The sequence below is a fragment of the Bombus impatiens genome, unplaced genomic scaffold, assembly GCF_000188095.3.
Source record: "Bombus impatiens unplaced genomic scaffold, BIMP_2.2 scf_0543, whole genome shotgun sequence".
Lineage (NCBI taxonomy): Eukaryota > Metazoa > Arthropoda > Insecta > Hymenoptera > Apidae > Bombus > Bombus impatiens.
The window spans coordinates 1065756-1086281 of NT_176962.1; the positions used below are offsets into that span (position 1 = coordinate 1065756).

General features: G+C 38.2%; 1 protein-coding gene across 1 annotated transcript in view; it reads right to left on the minus strand.

Moving 5' to 3' along the window:
- The window catches only part of LOC100741110 (amphoterin-induced protein 1-like), a 336260-nt gene that overhangs the window by 97958 nt on the left and 217776 nt on the right, over window positions 1-20526 (minus strand). The window lies entirely within an intron of this gene.

A 20526-nucleotide genomic window follows, 5' to 3' on the forward strand; every position in this document is an offset into this window, starting at 1 on the left:
CCCCCCCCAAAAGGAAGTATAATCCTATTGTGTATTTTCGTATGTAAAGATCTTTGATATCCAGTAGTATTATTTTGTAATATTATGTAATGTTGTAACATGTACTGTCACAATAAATTTCTTATGAGATTTTTCCATTAAACAGGAGGATACTAGTATTTCGTTATATCACAGAAAAGTCATAGGTAGCGGTAACTTCAACGCGCAATTTGTCGACAGAACCAAACGAATAGTATTTTTACTCGTACCGTAAGTCGATAGACCGAGCTGGATTCGATACAATACCTATCGAATGGACTCGGCTTAGCATCGTAACAGGTCGGTATCACGTTGACTGACGCTTTTAGAAAAAGACTTCTCGCGATTTAGCGCGAGGCTGCACTGACAGGCGGAAGAAATTCGGTCGGAATCGATTCTATGTACGCTTTCTTTTTCAGCAGTAGGAACTCAAGGCGAAGAAGTAATAAAGAACCTGTCGGGAATTTGGCGGCCATTCTTCTTCATTGGCGTACTCCATTTCCCGTGGTACACCACAATCTTCCGCAGTGATATCGTACTCCTTTCCTCCCTGTTTTCCTGCCCTCTTCCGGCTCCTCTTTCCACTGACGTTTCTTCCCTCGTTTTCTTCATCCCGTATTATCTTCCCTTCTTCATATATCTGTCGCCCATCTTCTCGCAGCCATTCTTCCATCGAACTGATCAGACTCCTTTGAATTCTAAACCACCCTTCATATCTAGCCTAGCAGTGAGCGAAGTCCCTTCAACGAAAACACGTGGACGTTGACTCGTGAGATGAGTCAAAGCCAGAGAATCGAAAGGAAGAAGAAGAAGCTTTGCCAGTAATAGAGAAATTGATTGATAGTAACGGTACTTTATCGGTCTGTTATTAGAAAGAAATATTTTTGGTTGACGATATTGGTAGACCGTATGTGTGTTACTTTGAATGGATTAATGCTGTGTAATGTATATAATCTGTAAATGCTGTAATAGTAATATAATCGTAAGTATCTAATTAATATAATATAAATTACAAAAATAGAAAAAGCAACAAACATACTTTGTTTTCGTGGACTTTCAATTGCTGCAGTATTATATCGATACTGACACAGTACCAGTATCAGTCGAGAATACAGTTGCAACGTAAATGGTTTAATAATCGTATAAATATATATACAACTATTCCTGTGATCCTTTGATATTGCTCAATATTCGATAATGTTTCGTAATAAAATAGTAACGATAATTTTATCGTGTATCGATAATTCCCCTCTACGAAACCCTATTATACTTTGTTAATTAATATTTCGAGCCCAAGCGCAGTAGTATACGTTTGCAATTAACAACCTATGTTAATTCGCGCTTCGAGTATTAAGCCCTAAAGGAAAAAATTTTATTTCGAGCTTTTTCGAATAATGTATTTCACGCGATTTGGATCAGATGGTATACTGGCACGTTTATTTGAAGCGAAATTTCTACTAATTCACAGACATTTCCTTCTGTTGAACACTAAAATAAAGTGGAACTTTAATAGTCGTGGAAGATATAGGTGTTTAATCATGTTTGAATTTGCATACGAATATTCTAAAAAAAAAAAAAAAAAAAAAAAAAAAAAAAAAAAAAAAAAAAAGAAAGGGAAAGAACATGTTTCGAATTATACAGGATTTCTTGTTCAATCTTTCTCGGATCGTAGTTAACGAATAACGACGTTTAAAAACGCTAAGATACTCCATGGATAGTAAAAGAGATTGAAACTGTCGGATCCGATAAGAGAGCGTGATAACCTCGACCAATAATACCCTTGATTTTCGCGAGAATAATTACGTATTTGACAGTTAAAGCGAAATCTATTCTCGAATACCTTAATACTGTAATGAGCAACTGGATTTGAAGGTACCGTAAAGAGGTTGATGTTTTAATGATCGACAGAGAAAAAAAACCGTGTAATTCGAAGAGAACAGAAAATTGTTGAAGAGGATATGCAAAGCATAACTAATACCATGATGTACCAATGTCAAGAGAGCGTCATGATGCAGCCAAATCTAAATTTGCCAATCATCTTTCTGCTTATAAAATACGCAACATGAGCTCTTAGTCTTTCGTTCTGTAATTCTCCATATTCAGTTACCAAAATTTTACTATATTTTTTTAGAAGCAATACGCGTCGCAGAAAATTTAATATTTATTATTTGATACGTGATACTAAAACGCAGTCGACTAAGTTGCACGTCGACATTCTTTTAACTGCAAAAGCAGATTATTATGCAAATTTTTTTTTGGTTGGTCATTCATTCGATTAGAGTGGACAAGGGTATGGTGGAACCGTGGTGTAACGTTGAACGAAGCAGCAACAGCAGCGGTGGCCGAGTGGTGATTTAATAGGTTACGTGCATATTATGCGAACGTTCAGCTTCGCGACCATCGCGTTGCTTCGGGAGTGAATTAATTCCGCCGTTTATCCGACGACGTTGGTTAACTGCACGAATAACATTCCACGACTCGCTATCCGGTAGACTAGTTGATATAAAATCGTCCGACTGAGACGACGATTTTGGGCGAAATGCAATAAACGTTAAGCTTTTCAATCATGAATACGGATTAATGCTAATTATGGATACTAACAAACGAACGAAGAGAAGACGTAAAGTACAGAAATACAACATTTCGCAGAATTTATCAATAAAATTGAGGTTTTGCTTCTGAAAAATAAAAATGAATACTTTTACAACGTTTATACCGAAAAACGCGATCTTTACTTTTTTCCCCGTGATTCCAACTAATTGCAATATTGTCAAAGTTCTATTGCACGAAATTTAGGAAATTAATCTTCATAACTTGTAGAAAAAAAGATCAAGTCGTCCCAATCTTTAAAAATTCAGTTAATTCAGTAAATTCAGTAAAAATTATTCAGTTTCGAAGGGTGTTGCAGCAGTTCTAGAAGTCATTGTATGTATAATCAATCCATATACATATATTTAAGTGCCAGAAATGCTGAATTTCACGCTTGAATAATTATTATCTGGAGAATAATTGATTCACGAGCGTTCGAACAAGGTATTGTTCGAAAGTTAAAATGATTCAAAGAATTACCGCGACATAGAATTAATAACAGCGAAATACTGAGTGACGAAAAGCAAACAGTGACATGCCCGCTCTTGAGAAAAATCACCGTAATGGGGCTCTTTCTTTGCACAATCTATTATACTCAGGAAGAAGCGAGGATCGAATTTTAAACAGTAATCCAGAGGTGAATGCTGGAATCCGTAGCATTTATTAATAATTCAACAAGGTTCCTTTAAACGTACTCGTACATTTTTTCTCCCCTTTTCCTCATTTATATTCCAACCTTCTCTTACTATCATTTAATCCACACTCACAACAAACGATAATAATCAACTTGCCACTACATAAAACACACCCTACGCCCAATTTCGCAAGATCAAAGTTAACTTTTCCCTCCCACAAATTGCCCGCGGAACCATCCACGAAATACGGCGTACGATTCGCTATCGATCAATTCCAAACAACAGATCAAAGAGCCGGACCATGAAATCCCAGCTGACAAATCTACCATGAAAATCGACCTACGAAATGCAAAGCTACGAAACTAGCTATACATGCATATATGTATATATGTATGTACGCACGTACATATATAATCGACTATCTTTTCCAGAAACGATCGTTTGAACGGCGAAATAACCGGTGGTGCATCGCTTTTAATACTCGACCGATCGAAGGTTAGCACGGTCTTTTGTACGTTAATCAAATCCACCGGCGCTCCGTGCAAATATTCAATTTGGCCAAAGGCCGCACGTAAAAGTTTCTTTGGTCGGCGTGAGCGTATACTAGGTACCGTTGGCCCAATTCAAATTCGCCTCTTCGATTGCGGATACGCAGCCGCGATTAAACCACTCTTCCACAGCTTCTCTGGTTGATATATGGTGACGATGTTCCAATGTTAAAACGCGATAATTGAACCAGCGTACCAAACGTGTCCATAAAGAGACATTGTACGCTCATTCGTTCGCGAGTAGAGAAGGGACGAATCCGTTTCCGGATTCTCGGCGTTTAATACGCATTCGGCTTCATAGAAGCGTGAGAGAGGCCAGACACACTGTGAAAAACTTATCGTGCGCGTTTTCTCCGTGACCTCTTCCGTTTCAGGGTTGCTTCCGTTGTTCCACGAGGGAAAAGAACGTTCCTTTCAATGAACGGCTTTTATGCCGTTTATCTACGCTCGCTGTGCCTGCATCCCGCTCGTATCTCCACAGATGATGGAAACGAGGACGCAACCGAGCGCGAGACCAGCCGAATGCCATTCTATGGCTGGCTTTAATCCCGATACCGAACTGCGGTGAAATCCTAGAGAAAGAGGCAGAGACGCCTTTATCGGCGATTAAGGGACCTTTTAAACGAAGACCACACGCGGGAGTTGTAAAGAAACGCGCACTAGTTTGCTAGCTACACCTGTTGATGCACAAGACTACGACGCTGACTCCAGCTTCGAGGCAGTTATTGCGGGAAAGAAAAATCACGAAAAGTTTTTGCGGCTATCATGAAAAACGGATTGCTGTGATTCTTTGCTAGGAGAGATTGAACGGGCGTTTGAATTTGGCGAGGGCTGTTCTGACAGGGAAATTGTATAGCTATCGTAGTTCTACAAGCCGTGCATTATGGACCGAAATGCATATAACGACAATTTAGGGAAGACAAAGTCGACTGACAAAAGAAATCAGAATTCGAATTTTCTATGCGATCCTCAATTGTTTGAATGTTCGTTTTCACATCTTTTTTTCAAGTCATTTGGATCGAACTTACGACCTACTTCAAATTTTCACACTTATATAAGAAAATGGCACGTTTCTCGATTGAAGTAAATGTATTCATGAAATAGTTAATGGACGATAGATTGACGTGATCTCAATTTTCTGAAACTTAATTGAATTTGAACAAACTTGGATTATACGTTTTATTATTTAGAGTATAGCTTACATTCGTCAATTTCCATTTTTTTTTATTCGATCTTCGATATAAATAAAACCTGGAATATTATCAATCCATACCATTTGCATTAGTAGATATATTTGCATTATATCACGAAAGCGTTCCGTCCACCAGTTTTATCTAAATCGCAATACACGTCTTTCAAAAAACTGTCCAAAACGCTTGCGATAATAACGTGGAAGTCCCTACCATGGTCGTTAGAACGCATCAGTTTAACGATATGACATAATAACAACTAGAATTCAATAGATTACATCAGTACGCCTCGATCGCAGCCGGATACCGAGTTCTCTTTTTAAGCAGTCTATGCTTAGCAAGCTCGTTTAAAAGTCTACCTTAATGTCATTATCGTTTTAAGGGGAAAAACGAGAAAGACCGCCACAGTTGATAATAATTACGACGAACCGCTTAATTCTCTCTGAAGCCTGTCCTCCGTGCAATTTTTCGCGATGAAAATAGAAAGGTAGAAATATTTCTTGCAAATTTTATTTCGGAACGTTTCGAATATTTCACGGTGTACATGTATCAATTGGTCGAATTGTTAAAATCGCACCGATATCAAAAAGTTGAAAATCTACATATTTCTGCCTTTAAAAACTGTCCATTTTTTCAATATTGCGACAAAACTTGGACAAACGTATAAAATATTTGGAAAATATCAAGCGATTTTTACACAATAGGTAAGTTTTATTGACATGACGAATATGAAACAATAAACTAGTTTTTTTTAGATTCATGTGACTAAGAGTAATTTATAAATATTATTGTAGTATCTATATTGTGGATATAGGGTGCTGGAGCAATTATTCGTTCAAATAGTCTTGTTAAATATTATAATTACAAAAGAGGTCAGTTTGTGTAGGACGAAGTATTTCTAAGATAAAAGATGAATATGGTATCATGTCCTTTTGTTTAACACACGAAAGAAATGAGGACAGATTAATTATGCAAATAGAGCCATTGAAAATCATTTTAAATCTCTTTGTCTTGTGACAATGTTATACATGCGAATATACATAATGTTACGAATTAAACTTGTCTCTGGCGCATATCCTCGTGAGCGAAAAGTAGCTCTGCTGTGTTATATCAAAGGGCGCATCTACAACTTACGCAAAGGATGTAACATAAAAATAGTTTATCTGTGTATATATGAAATAAAAGAACTGTATTTGCATTGAAATTGAAGATATAACGGCATATATTTAGGATGAATTCCTGGATAGTCGTATGTACAATTCTTTACCCGCGTTTAAAAGCTTGTCAAAAATAAGCGCCTCCATTTAAACTACTTCATTCAAAAATTTTAAATTAATTTCTTTCAATTCTGATGGAGAGAAAGATGGAAAAGAAAAAGAGAAAAATTTAACCAGAGTTACGAAGAAGAAACATAAGAAGACAGAATATAAAATATGAAAACAAGAATTCTGTAATTAAATTCTAAAAGAGAAGACCACGGAAGTAATCTGCAGGAGATAAATACATTAATATACAACGCAAACCACCGTCGCAAAATGACTGAACTCCCACGACAATAATTACCAACATTTAATCCCATTAAATCCTTCGATTCCCCAAGTTCACACGATGGCATCTTTCAATACGTAACCCCGCCGACTCAACCGGTAAATCACGGGTAGTTTCATCCCCCGTGAGAGTGACGGACGGATGCGGATCATCGCGACAATACGGTGTTCTCCGTCTCTTCTCGTCCGGCCGCGTTTCCTTCAGCATCCGCTCGGCGTGACTAAGGAGAAAGGGTGAAACTTAACGCCTGCTGCCGCTGGCTGCCTAATGGATTCACGTGAAATTATCTTCGCGGAATACTAAATGAGCGGTAAGGACTGTCGTATAATTCAGCCTCGTCGCTGGATATTAGGTGTACCCATTTAACGTCACGTCCCTTCCGTCTAAACGTCGCATCGTAGCATCCGGCCCCTTGAGAAACGACGCGGTTCTAGGCGTCGAGCTGGATAAGGGAGGGGCGCGAGGCAGCGGATAAAAGCAGGAGTTGAGGGCTTAAAGACACGGGCAATCGGCCAAAGCTTGGGCCACGGCCTTTCGAGCGTGCTCCGCTCCCTTAACTGCGGCTTTTGTCGACCTGGTTGACTCTTACTTCCTAAATTAACGCGTAACGCGACCATAGAACGATCCGCTTTCCCGATACAGCCCCGCGGATATCGCCTTCGAACCGTCCTACAGTAACCGGAGGAAGGGCTACTTCCCTCTAATTACAAACTGTTCGATTGCGTGCTACCAAGAAATATACCCGTCCTTCGGTTCTCTTTTGCGTCTCAGTGTCTCGTTATCTCGATAACTCGATTTCGAAGACGATCCAACTGAGTTCAATCAGGAGTAGCATATAGGAGTGGTCGCAAATTAAGCTAGTCGCACGTTCAAGAAATAAGTTTGCGCGCTTCGTCGTTATTCGACGACTGAGAAAAAGTCGTTCGCAGGGAAGAAGTTTCGCGAAACTTCTATCGCGCCTCCATCCCCTTGCTTCGGACCGTCTAATCGCGTGCATCCCGACGAAAAGTGAACGAAGTCGAACGAGGACTGGAGAAATTCACCCGAGCACATCTCTACCCCTGCAGACTTTCTCGCTTTTTGACGAGTTGATCTATTAATATTAAAGTTCTTGTCACGTCGAAACGCGTCTCCCCGACTGTTTCCCGATCCTTTGCCAGCTAGTCACTCCTGCTCGCCACGAAAGTCGAAGCTCTGGTGTTTCCTTTGTAATTAATAATTAAATTGCCGAAAGTTTCTCGCTGAAAATTCGTTGCAACGATCGCAAGGATCGTGCCGCGGAGCTCCTTTCAAGGCGAAGGAGCACAGTGAGGAACAAAGGGTTGCCAGACGTGGAAGAAAAGCGATAGACGACGCGAGCTCTGAAGGGACGCGCGACGAGACGGTGAGAACGTGGAGGAGCGTGGCAGGCGAAAAGAGAATTGCCTCGGGACGAGAAGGTTGAAATAGCTGAAAGACAGAAATACAGAGAACGCAGAGGAGCGAGGTCGGACAGTGAACGACAACGCGATAAGGGAAAGAGAAAGAGACTAGTGGAAGGTGAAAGAAACACGGACAAAGAGTAGAACCGGAAAAGAGAAAAGGACGTTAGAAGTCGGCAGATAAGACGGTCGAAGTCTGGGGAGTGGGAACTTTAGAGCGGACAAACGGGTCTCGGAAAAACATTGAATCGTACAAAGGCTGATGATCTTCGACGAGAGTCCGAACTCTCGACAGTAGCACCGCTTGAAAGAGAAAGGCCGATTGTTATTCCCGCGGTGTCTTCTCGCTCTTTCAACTCCCCTCGCACGCTCGAATACGTGTTTAATTATAACTTCCCTTTAATTCCACTTTCCCCTCGACGAAGATTACTTTGTCGCGTTAGGAAATGAGACTCTACGCTGGCTCGGAGATCGCCAGGAGAGTCCTGGAAACTTCACCAGTAGTTTCGAACTGGTCCTGGTAGTTACCCACCTTCAAGAGGGCCACGCTCTGGCTGGATATCTGTACGGACGTCGAATCGGTAGAATGTGCTGATGTAAATATCTTATTCACCCTCCCGAGTGTGTACCAGAAGAGAGAGAGAGAGAGAGAGAGAGAGAGAGAGAGAGAGAGAGAGAGAGAGAGAGAGAGAGAGAGAGAGAGAGAGAGAGAGAGAGAGAGAGAGAGAGAGAGAGAGAGAGAGAGAGAGAGAGAGAGAGAGAGAGAGAGAGAGAGAGAGAGAGAGAGAGAGAGAGAGAGAGAGAGAGAGAGAGAGAGAGAGAGAGAGAGAGAGAGAGAGAGAGAGAGAGAGAGAGAGAGAGAGAGAGAGAGAGAGAGAGAGAGAGAGAGAGAGAGAGAGAGAGAGAGAGAGAGAGAGAGAGAGAGAGTAGTTCCACACACTGATCTCTCGCTCTCTCACTTTCATCCGTTCAAACCATCTATCGAATTTGAGAGAGAGAAAGAAGGACTCGAAGAGCTGCGAATGTGTGAAGCAATTAGATGGAACAAAAGAGATCCGCTTGGAGGAGCTCGATTTATGGAGGGGTTTAATCTGAAGAATTTATGGTTCTCGCTAATGGAATACGCGTAATTGTCGGAACCGGTGATATTTATTAGAATGTACGCAGTAAATACTCTTCAGATGGATCATGGGAAATTGATTCGGTTTAAAGTGTCCGTTTTATGCAGGGAACACATTTATTCCATGCACTGACTTTAATATATCGTGCACGAGATAAAATTATTAGCGACAGGAAGTAATACATACAAATATAGGAAATCGAAAATTATAGCGGTCAATAATGGTAATTTCGCAGCTGTACCAACACAAATAATACGCGAAATTCGTTATTAGTATCATTACTTATGTTATGACAACTCATTTATTACTTTTTGTATTATCAAATGTACGTTTCTTTTTTCACGTGATAATAGTATCTTTAATAAAATTTATATTCTGCTTGTATATTAAATAAAGTATATCTTTTCTCTTTGCAAATTATCGTAACATCGAAATTAGTTTACATACTCAAGCATGTTCGTCACAATCAACGATGGTAGATCGATCGGGAATTCAGAGAATATCACAAACGATTGAGTCGATTAGTTAATTTACATTCCATCAGAAATCAGGACGTTACATCTGCCAGGCTCTCCGATGTTGACGTTAGATGTAATTAACGACTAGCCAGGAAACGCGTGCAACCCTCGGATAATCTCAAACGTGACTGTATGCCATCAAAGTCGTAAGTTGAACACATTTATTGCCATGCTCGAACGTAATTCCAATCGTATCGGAGGGATTTAAAATCATTACGAGATTAACTAAAATTGCAGTTGAATATTTTCTCTTCCGCGTTTTCCTTTTTTATCAGTCGTAAAAATTTAATTAATTTCGAGCACAATTTTTCATAAACTTTCGTTCTTTCCCACCGTTTTTTTTTTAACGTTCATAAATATTTACGCAGCCAGATTTTCCACGTTAATTAATAATCTGGATTCAAACACACTCGAGTTCAGGCTTTGAGTTTCTCTGTTTATCCTTGATTTTGTCGGCTTCGCGGTGTCCACAGGAAGCTTTACTCTGATGTATCGCCGTTTTTTGAGAATGCCGAGTGCCGTTGATATTACGAACCGCGAAAGATCTCGCAGGCAACCGTACAGATAACAAATGCGCTGCGACTTCCGAGCGTACGTTACACTCGCAATATAAACTACTGAGAAACGTACTTCGTGGTATGATATTTTACTGGGTGGATAACCAGCGTGTATAAAAAAAGTCGAGAGCCAGCTAGTTGACGGATAGTCCCGCAATCCTTTTCCTGCCCGTGAAATTACTAAATCATGAAATCAAGTGAAATATGTTCATTTGTTTTTTGCGAGGTGTATTTAGTAAAGACATAAATCTCTTTTGGTTGAATTCTCCTGGTAATCCCATGGAAAAAGGAGAAGATAAAATATGAACAACGGAAAATTGCACTTTGATGTTCAGTTTGAAAATTCTGAGCTTATAATATCTTCAGATTTAAACAGAAAAGTAAAAAATTTAGTACACAAAGAGAAACAACTACATTTATACCATTATCTCATGATCGTTTTCTACCTAAATTTATATCGTTTACTGATTTACATTGTATTTAATCGTACCAAATTTCATTATACGGAATTCAGTTGTATACGATAATTAACCATCAAAGTAATTACAAAACCAGCAGTTTACGATTTATAACAGGAAACCTAATGGACATATGTATCTCCAAATACGTTCTCGACTACGATAGCATCATGATAAACTGTTATAGTTCCGAGAAACGCACACGTAGAAATTGCGAATATTTTCTATCGACTATATAAAAAACGGGCTTTCGTTCGAATCACTCGACCAAAGCATAATTGAAATAATGTTCGTGTATCGGTGAAACGCCGAAATACCGCAGAGTATCACACTGTAATATATCACAGCGATATTGTGCCAAAGCGTTTGTTCCGTCTGTCGTTGGGATAAATAAATAAATCAACGCTCGATTCCGGTCTGCAGAAAGTCCGTTCGCTGTCAAATCGCCGTTTATTGATTTTATTGCGCAATGCTGCGACAACATGATTGCGGTACCACCGAAAAACTCGGAACAACCGACCATCAGGCGTTGGCATTTCGTTACGCCAACCACAATCGTACATGCGTGTTATCATGCGTCTAGTTTTGCACCTGCGGCTTCGATCAATTCAAGATTTCCTGTTCGCATCTGGCAGATATTTTGATTATAACATTCGCTCGGAAAGAATTCCTCGGTTATCTAGACAATTTAATTCGATCTCGCTTAAATTTCAATGCCCGATGTTTCTTTTACCGTAAAATTAATTATTTATCATTAAGATTAGAAGTATAAAATTTATAATATTAAATTAACAAATTCCAGTAATCGGACTTTCAGTAATCTTATTCATTAAAATTATCAAAACAAAATTTCTTATAACTTTGTTCCGATTTCTTTGTGTACGATTTTACCAATTTTAGTTACATGTTACGCATTGGAAAATCATCGTACTTTGTTTCAAGTAAAGTGACTCAGATTTCCGTACAAAGGAAATAGATTGGTCTCCGAGTTCCATCTTCGCCGTTAGAGAAAGAAGGAGTTTGATATCGTGGACGACTCCGCACTTGCACAGAGATCGATGCTTTCGGGGTTGAACCCCACTTTCTTCGGAACATTAGGCTTACCGTGAGAAAGGTTTACGTTCAGATAGTTCCTTTTCCGCGGAAACAAACAGTGGGATCTCATACGAAAACAACGACGACGCCATCGAAACCTCTTTTAGTCGACGCCCCCGTCTTTATTTATGATAACCTGATCACTGAAGCAGTCTAAAGGACTAACTTTGGGGATGTTTTTCTGCGTGATGTACACCGTTTCTCGATCTCCGAATTTCTTCTGTCCCCTTCGTGTCATAAATATGGATAAAACTTCGTCTTTCTATCGCTATTTGTCCCATTTGTTTGCTTCCTTCGTGTATGTGAGGACGTACATAGAGTTATCGATGCGTGAGTGTATAAGATAGATTGTTATGGGAATTTCGGGATAAGTCTCCTTTTGCAATGCAATGAATCATATTCTCGATAGGATGTTTTTTTTTTATGTCTGAACGTATCTAGATAACATATACATACCTAGTATCGCAGTACATAGTAACATATTTGAATAAATATGGGGAGTACTGTAATTGATGGTAGCTAACAACAACTAAGAAGAGATTATTCTTCATGAAAAAATAAGTCAAAGGTGTAGAATATTTTTTTGTATGTTCTTTACTATATATACAACACTACATGTTTACAACAACATTTACTAACCATTTACTTCTACGAAAACTTTTCTTCACATATTTAATTTGTATTCTAATATAGAATCTCTTTCTCGTTTGAGGAGCACCATACGTGTACATTCGATCATAGATCGTATTGTTTCATTGATCAATTCCACATACATAAATGATATAACGTCATCAACGTGTGTTAATAAATAATTATTAGAATCTGGCTAAATTATTACTCATGATATAGCGAACAAACGAAAGACAATAGGAAAATCGAACCTAATGGCTAAAGAAATAGCTTAGAAAAGCCTTGCATCCTTGGAGAGCCATCTGTTTTCCATAGAAACATAAAAATGTTTAACAATAATCTACTAAAACGATAAACTGTTCCTCCCTAGTATGGAACTTTTTCTTATACATAAAATCAACTTCCTCTTTCATCTCTCCATAAAACGATCTACTGCCTTGAATTCTCTTTTCAACTTTAAATATCGATCTTCCTCCAAAACGTCCCCAAAAAGACATCATTTCATCTTCTAGCAAAGATACCGAATCTTCCCTCGCATCACCTCGGAAGATCAACGATCTACTACTTCCTTGTGAACGAGTACGATGGCAACGTAACATGCCGCGCAATATCATGAACGCACTGGCTACAAATGTAACGTCGTCTCCATATTGATCAGAGGGTCTCCGGTGCTTCAATATATTCCCCCATACTGAACGGTTTTCCGATAGGCCGATGTACAGCGATTTGTTAACCCTCCGTGCTCATCCCCATCTTCGCGTACACGCTAAAAGCGTATTTATTTCCAGCGAACTACTGTTCGTGGCTGGAAGCTTAACTACCAGAAGAAATGCAGGACTGATTGGTTTATTGTGTAATAAGATCCTATTCACTACCTTCCGTGACACAATCTTAAATATAGGACAAACATACTTTTATTGATCATAATAGTTTATTCTACCTTGAAACATAATAGAGGGTTGATAAAGCCACGTAGGAGAGGATTAGAGAGTATCATCAATTAACGGCGTGTAACCTCCTAAAACTATTAACCTTATATACGGATAATCAAAATCTTGCGGTTATTAGGGCTTTACCTTTACCTAATATTTACAACTTTTGCATAAAATCCCACGTAAACATCTCATGTATTAAAATTCTACGTATTTCAATAGCGGAGCTTTGTCAGAAAATGTTTTGCGATATTTTTCATTATAATGTAAAAATTGATTAGAAAAATATAAAAATCGATACAGGGTGTCTGAAAGATTGCGCACATTAGCTAATTCGAGTTAACGCAACCAGTATTTTTTTCAAATCAATTTCGCAATAGCCTTAATTGATTTTAAATGATTTTCCTGTATCTTCCTTATTTTACGTAGTATTTCCAACACTGTACCTGCCGCTACTACTTTCCACTTTCCCTTCAAAATTCAGCATCTTCGTTAACAACAATAAATTCAAATAACCTATATATCTATTCCTAAATATATTCTAACTAAATAAATTCCATCAATTCTAATTTATTTTAAACCATTTCTAAGCGTCATTGCGCTGGTTCAATCTCTACTCCATTTCCCAACGTAGTGCCAAGATACTTCAATAATTTTTACAATAACGATCTTCTAATTGATGTTAACGAATCGAAACCTCCAGGAACAGGATTTTAATGGCACGAGATATTGCCAGTGTCGTTGATTCGAACGGTTATAGACGATTTCACAAAGGAGACAGAGGGTTGACAAGATCGCTTTGGGACCACGGTGACGGAGCAATTTAATCGGTTTGAGGGATCAATTCGGCTTTCGAGACAATTAAGCTGCGCCGATTTTCACTTAAACATCTAATTTCCGAGCGGCCCTCGCGATGATGTTACGATCGAGCGGTAATTAAAGCGACATGTCAGGATCGTTTGACGTGGTGAAACGTGGTATGCGTGTTGCGCAAACACAGCCAAAGCTTAAGCCAATTTCCACACCGAATTACGTCAGGTGGAAAAAAAGATCACCTCGAAACTTCTCGGGTCGAATCATTGACCTTATTTTGCGATCGAGCTTTTTGAGGATAAGCAAACGCTGCTATGGAATTTAAAGGCGCGGAAATTTGGACGAAAAAAAGGATCGTTTAATGAATGCAAATTATATTTAATCCGCTTGTAGATTTGGGAGTATGTCCTGTTTGATCTATAATTTTTTATTCGAGAATACGTTTTTTTGATATGAAATTGTGATATTTCTGTTTTTTATTTATTTTTAATTAATGCTCTGAAAGGCACAATTGTGTACATTAAAGTACTTAATGTAATTCTCCAGGTAAAAGCATGTAATCTTCGTTTGATTTTTACTTGTATTTTAGTGATCACCGAGTGTTTTGTAGAAAAGTTGATTGCAGCGTGAATAATGATAAGATACTTTGAAGTTCTGCATCTAGTTAAGGACTGTTTACCATAGTTTGTTGTGCCGAGTAAGAGGCTTATTATTAGTGGATTGTAGCATTATTTATACCTTCTTGGTTGCCGATTTTATGTTATTCACATTTTTGCAGCAAATATAACGGAGATATAAAAGCTATATTTTTACATAAATTGCACTTTATACTATTTTTATAACAGACTGTTTAAAGATCTAGGCAGGTCGAGTTAAATCTTGTTTACGTCCGCTCACGTAGTTTAATTGCATTCTATTAGTACGATGAAAGTTTCGGCTGCGCGCAAGTTACCTCAAAACGTACTCGTTTCGCATTCGCTCGTAAAATTTTCCCAGCCGTTCGCACGGATTTCTAGAAATAAAAAAGCTTTGTTCCCGATGCAATTTCAGAGACGATAACATTTACCCAAGTATATTCGTTCCGTCGATGCGATTCGAAGCAGTCGTAAAACTTGGCAACCGTCTGAGATTCGTTTCAGAAGGAACCGAACCATCTAATTACCAAAAAAAGAAAAAAAAGATACGAAATAAAGTTGTTCCCAATTTCCAAGAGTATTAAATTGTACAAATATTTTATCACGTAAGAGAGAAGATTGGAAGTTTTCCAATTCTTCTCTTATCAAAAATTCCATTAATCTATTGAACTATAGTACTTAAATGATAAACTTCATAATTTCTTATCCGCGAGATCGATGTTTAAAAAGGTTCTATAAGTTCGAGAACACAAACAGCTTGAAAAATTCGAAGTTGGTAATATCAAACTTAAATTCAAAAACAAAACTCAACTTTCTTCTCAAATATCAGTGATGCTACATTTTATTTATCAAAGTACAGTTTCTCTAGATATCAACAGATCCTTATTCTTAACTTTAACACTAGAAACTTACATCTGAATCACCTGGTTACGATCGTTCTTATCCAGTAACAGAGAGCTAGAGATCCGAAGTAAAACGGAGGTCAAGCAAAAACAACGTATCCAGCGGAAGTAAATCCTACTTCCGAAAACTTCACATAGGGTAATCTTACTTCTGAAAGCTAGACCAAAATCTTCCACCTCTCGTTCCCTCAAACAATCTTTTTAACTTATCGACAAAACTCCAACTTTCAATCAAAAAATATTACGACGTATCCTCCAATTAGTGGCTTAGCCATAACGACTTTCATATCACGTACCCCACGTTTGTCGCGATTAATGCGATTTTTAGTGGGCACGTCGCAGGACAAACGCGAGATTCGTATCAGAAGACCAGCAACAATGGCGAGATGCAAGAGCCGCCGGTTATTACCACGGTCTCCGTCGTTCCCATTAATTCTGCCCATTCAACGTCGCATTCCTGTGCTCCTCTCGCGCGTATATGAGGCTGCGCGTCATTCTCCGACGTAGGCCTCTGGGTGGCATACGAGATGATGGCCGGTCGTTGTCAAGATCAATTCTCGGGAAGGACGACAAAGGTCTGCTATAAGTAATAATCACCATTCGAATTTTCATATAGGGTAATAATATCTTCTAGATCTCACGAACTGTATTTGAAGCTTCGTTTCTTGAATGTTAAAGTCGACTTGTAATTCACTTAGATTCTAAACACCGCTTTTCAGCCGTCTGAACTTCCTTTCAGCGTGCACGGATTCTTGTTTAACTCAAAACTCTAATCCCCTAGCGAATAAGTTAAGCACCGGAACTTATAGAGCTTCTCCCACGCTACTTCGTACTATAATATCATACTACCACACAGTTGACTGACAATACACATATACATCATATGTATATAGATATAACGTAAGTATAGAATATAAAGCGTAGAAGTGTACGCATTGACGAACATATGGATTATTCAAAAGTCATTTACTGATTAACTTTATAAATTGAGGAATACAGAAAGATATAGATGTTACAAATTCTGTTCATCAAATATACCTTAGAATTTACCACTGTTCAAGGCATATTCTTGCGGCGAATAAACTTATAGGAATACGTAATTTGATCCTCGAGAATCTAATATTATTACCGCGCATTTTATGTAACGAGAACAGAAAATTAATAAAAAGTGGAATTGATCAGTTTGATATTCGAGGGTTTTATATGACTTTGTACGACTGTTTCACATATAAGTACATTAGAAAACTTTATTGCATGCTGACAACCTATAAAAGGTATACGAATCTGAAAATCGTATAAAGAGCTTCAAGAAGATTTATAAGTTTCGATGAGTTCGAAAGTTTCCTTTCTTTCTCCTGCTTTTTAAGAGGGCAGATTTGTTCCAGTGAATGACTAAGTTCTATGGCATTAATATTAATGTACTTACACGTGACTATGGCGAATCGAATCAGCGGAAAGGAAACCGTTCGAACCGGGGAAGCGTTAAAAGTTTCTTAAAGCCTTTCACGCGTGATTACGCGCGAAGAGAAAAAGTGAGCAAACATCATGAAATATTTTGACGACGTCACATCGGGGAATCGGGTATATTATTCAGCAGAGGGTTAGTTTAAAACTCACCCCCTCTATACGTTTACCGAACTTGTCGAAACTGTTGCTTATATCTTTTTCCCTTTCGCGCAAATCGTTATCTTTGATGTTCAGCAAAATGCGAAAGAATTATTGATGGTTATTTTCTAAAAGAATTTATAAATTCTTTATCTGTCAACAATTTTTGTATCTTACAGACAGCATTAAAAAGGTTGATAAAATAGAATGTGACTTGATTTAAAGAGGAATTATGCGACAGATGTGAATTAATAATTGTATAGTACACAAATTCCTTTTGCATCGTTACACAACACTACTATGACGCACGCGTTTGTGTCAGTAATCGTAAGCGTGAACATGTTAATGATAGTTCTTTTATTAACCAAACGAGAAATTAAATATATTATATCTAAATAGATACATTTTCGACAGCACAAGTGAAATAAACAGGATTCAACATGAACTAGCTGAAAATCCTAGCTATCACAACGTAGCTAAAAACACATTTACCAACTCCAGATTTCCAATATTTCCAATGTACGTACAGCAGAATATGAAATGATATTTCCGTCTCTCGATCTAAAATCAAAAATCTTTCTCATAGATTATACACGCATAGAATTACCCGGACGAATTTGTAGTCGCTTAAAATGGAAATCGTGTTCGATATGGAACGGCAGCCCCGATGTTTTACGTCGCGCTACTTCCGTCGATCCTTTTTCCAAACAATTCGAAATTGTGTTCCACGCGCGATGCATTTACCGCGTTTGTGTACCTTCATGCATCTGCCTTTGTCCTATTTGTTATCGGCGTCACTGTGGAACGCTTTTCGACAGCGATTTATACGAAAACAAAGGAACATTTCCAGCCTTTGGAGACCGAAAACTGAATCCCAACGCTGCAGTGAAACGGTTTCGGCAAGAGGAATACTTCTTGCTTTGCCTTTCATCCGAGCCGACTACGACAATGTTCTATAACTACCTATCACAAAGGCAATCGAACGTGCTTCATAATAAATTCCACGTAGCGTTCGCGTTCACTTTGAAACCAGTTTCGTACAAGCCAGCTGCTGGAACCTAGTCCAAATTCAAGTCTAACTGTGTTTTATTATACAATGAAAAATAATAACTTTCGCAGGATTTTTGCTGTGTTTGTTATTTCGACTACTATCACCAGTTCAAATATGAATCTTCGTTAGATAACAACTTTCTCGATTCCTCTCAAAAACCCTCAATTTTCGATAAATCGTTACCGCGCTATATTCGAAGCGTATGATGTTGCAAATTTGGTGTAAAGCTTAGAAGATTTGCTTCCTGAATTTTATGGTTTGCTGGTACTTTGCTGGGTTTCTGTTGGAAAGTTAGGTGCAACGAATCGAAGAAAAAGGTCCGGTTTAAAGTCAAAGGAACATTGCGTTGTGCTGAGGCATTGAGGTAAATAAGAAAGAATGAGGAAAATGGAAGGGGATTTCAACTGGATGGCGAAGTGATAGGAATATGCGTGGAGATAGAACCGTGAAAGAAAATACAAGTGATTCGTATGAATAAGTTTTTGTTTCTGTCTAGGGAATTTCAGATTGTATTTGCTAAGATTCAGTGTAGCTTAGAAATTCAACGATTTGTTTAAGATTTGTCATCAACATGTTAAATATGACTCAAGAACGTCTAAGATCTCAATACTAGAAAATACTCATGAATAGAAGAAAATAAATTATCTTTTATTTTATTTCAATTGCAGTTCCGAGTTTCTATCAGTAGATATTTTTTTAAAAATTTGATAGAAGATCCCATCAACGCGGTTATGCGTAATTATGATAGACAGGCACGCGATCCTGTATACCGCCCGTGTTGTTGAGCGCTTTTAGTGGTTGGAATCAATTCATCGGCGCAGTTTCGATTGGAAAGCACGTGGCCTGATGAAAACGAACGATCGTGTTTCGGCAATATCGTGGCCTCATCGTTCCATTGGAAATACGGTCTGCAAGGCTGACGGACATGGATATACGCAACGCACGCACGATCAATCTTTATTTTTAATTCAGCGCTTTAATCTTTACTTGTGTGCATTCGCAAAACATGTAGATAAAGTCGATTTGTGGAACCTGACTCTCCGAATTTCATGAACCTTGTTCGTGAAATTTATCGTTAAAAGGAAATGCATACAATTGAAGAATGAAAGAGAAATAATTGCCATCTTTTTCCCACGTTCCACTCCTGCTTTTACCCACCGTTCTCTACTTTCCCCCTATCTTCTTTTCGTTGATAAACTTTATGATTTTACTACTTTATTCAAACGGAATATTTAATCGATCTTTTTTGCCGTACAATTCCACCATTAATTTTGTTGAAATATCAAACATCTATTCAATATTCACAGGCTAGATTTTCTGAAAATAATTTGTCTATCGGTGATTTAATCGAGAACAGAATGGATGCTGACTGGACACGTCCTATCTATCGGGTATTATCGTGCCGTTGACAATGTCGATTGCAATACGACTGAATATCTGAAATACCAGTGCGTCGATTCGCGTCCGTCGCTCGTTAGCTTTGAATCGTGGAAAACAGAATGTCCATACGGACAAAATTGCTGGCTCCGTTTATTGTTTTACAACCAGTAGTCAACGGTGGTCGATTTGTAAAATCTTTGTCTCATTCACCAGTTTCCAATCACGATCGATGAACTTCCAATAAGCATAGATAACGCCAACCATTTGTTACTGGTCTAGTTCTCCCTGTATTGATTTCCTTTAATATCTTGTTTCGAAATTTTTGTCTTTTTTCCTGACGTGATTTTCTACTGAATACGGTGAAACTGGTCAAATAGTCAATTGCGTGTTAAAGAGGATATATTTAGATTATAGAAATTAATAGAATAATAAATTATACAACAAATCGTAGTAAAATGTAATGTAACGTTCAATATATGTAAGCAAGTTTTCGACGTTCTCTATAAAATTAATTAATTAATCACTAATTTCAGTAATCGAAACACAGAACTAAGTTCCTAGATATAACAAATACAAGAAAGACAATGTCAGAATCTCCGTTAATATCATCTCATACTTCTATTCAATAAAGAATTATCATTCCTAATCCTTGTATCATAATAATATTCATTCATTTTATGTATACCGCTACTAACACGTATCGATAATGTCGGTTACGAAATCCATCGAATTATGATGTATAATTTCATTTAATTCGTTGCAGTCGCGTGATTGTCCCTAACGAAGATCGCCTAACCAGGTCGCCCCTTATTAAAAATCCAATTCCGGACGAAACGTACTGGAGAACATAAAAGCAGCAAGACGACTGTTCAGCTGCAAG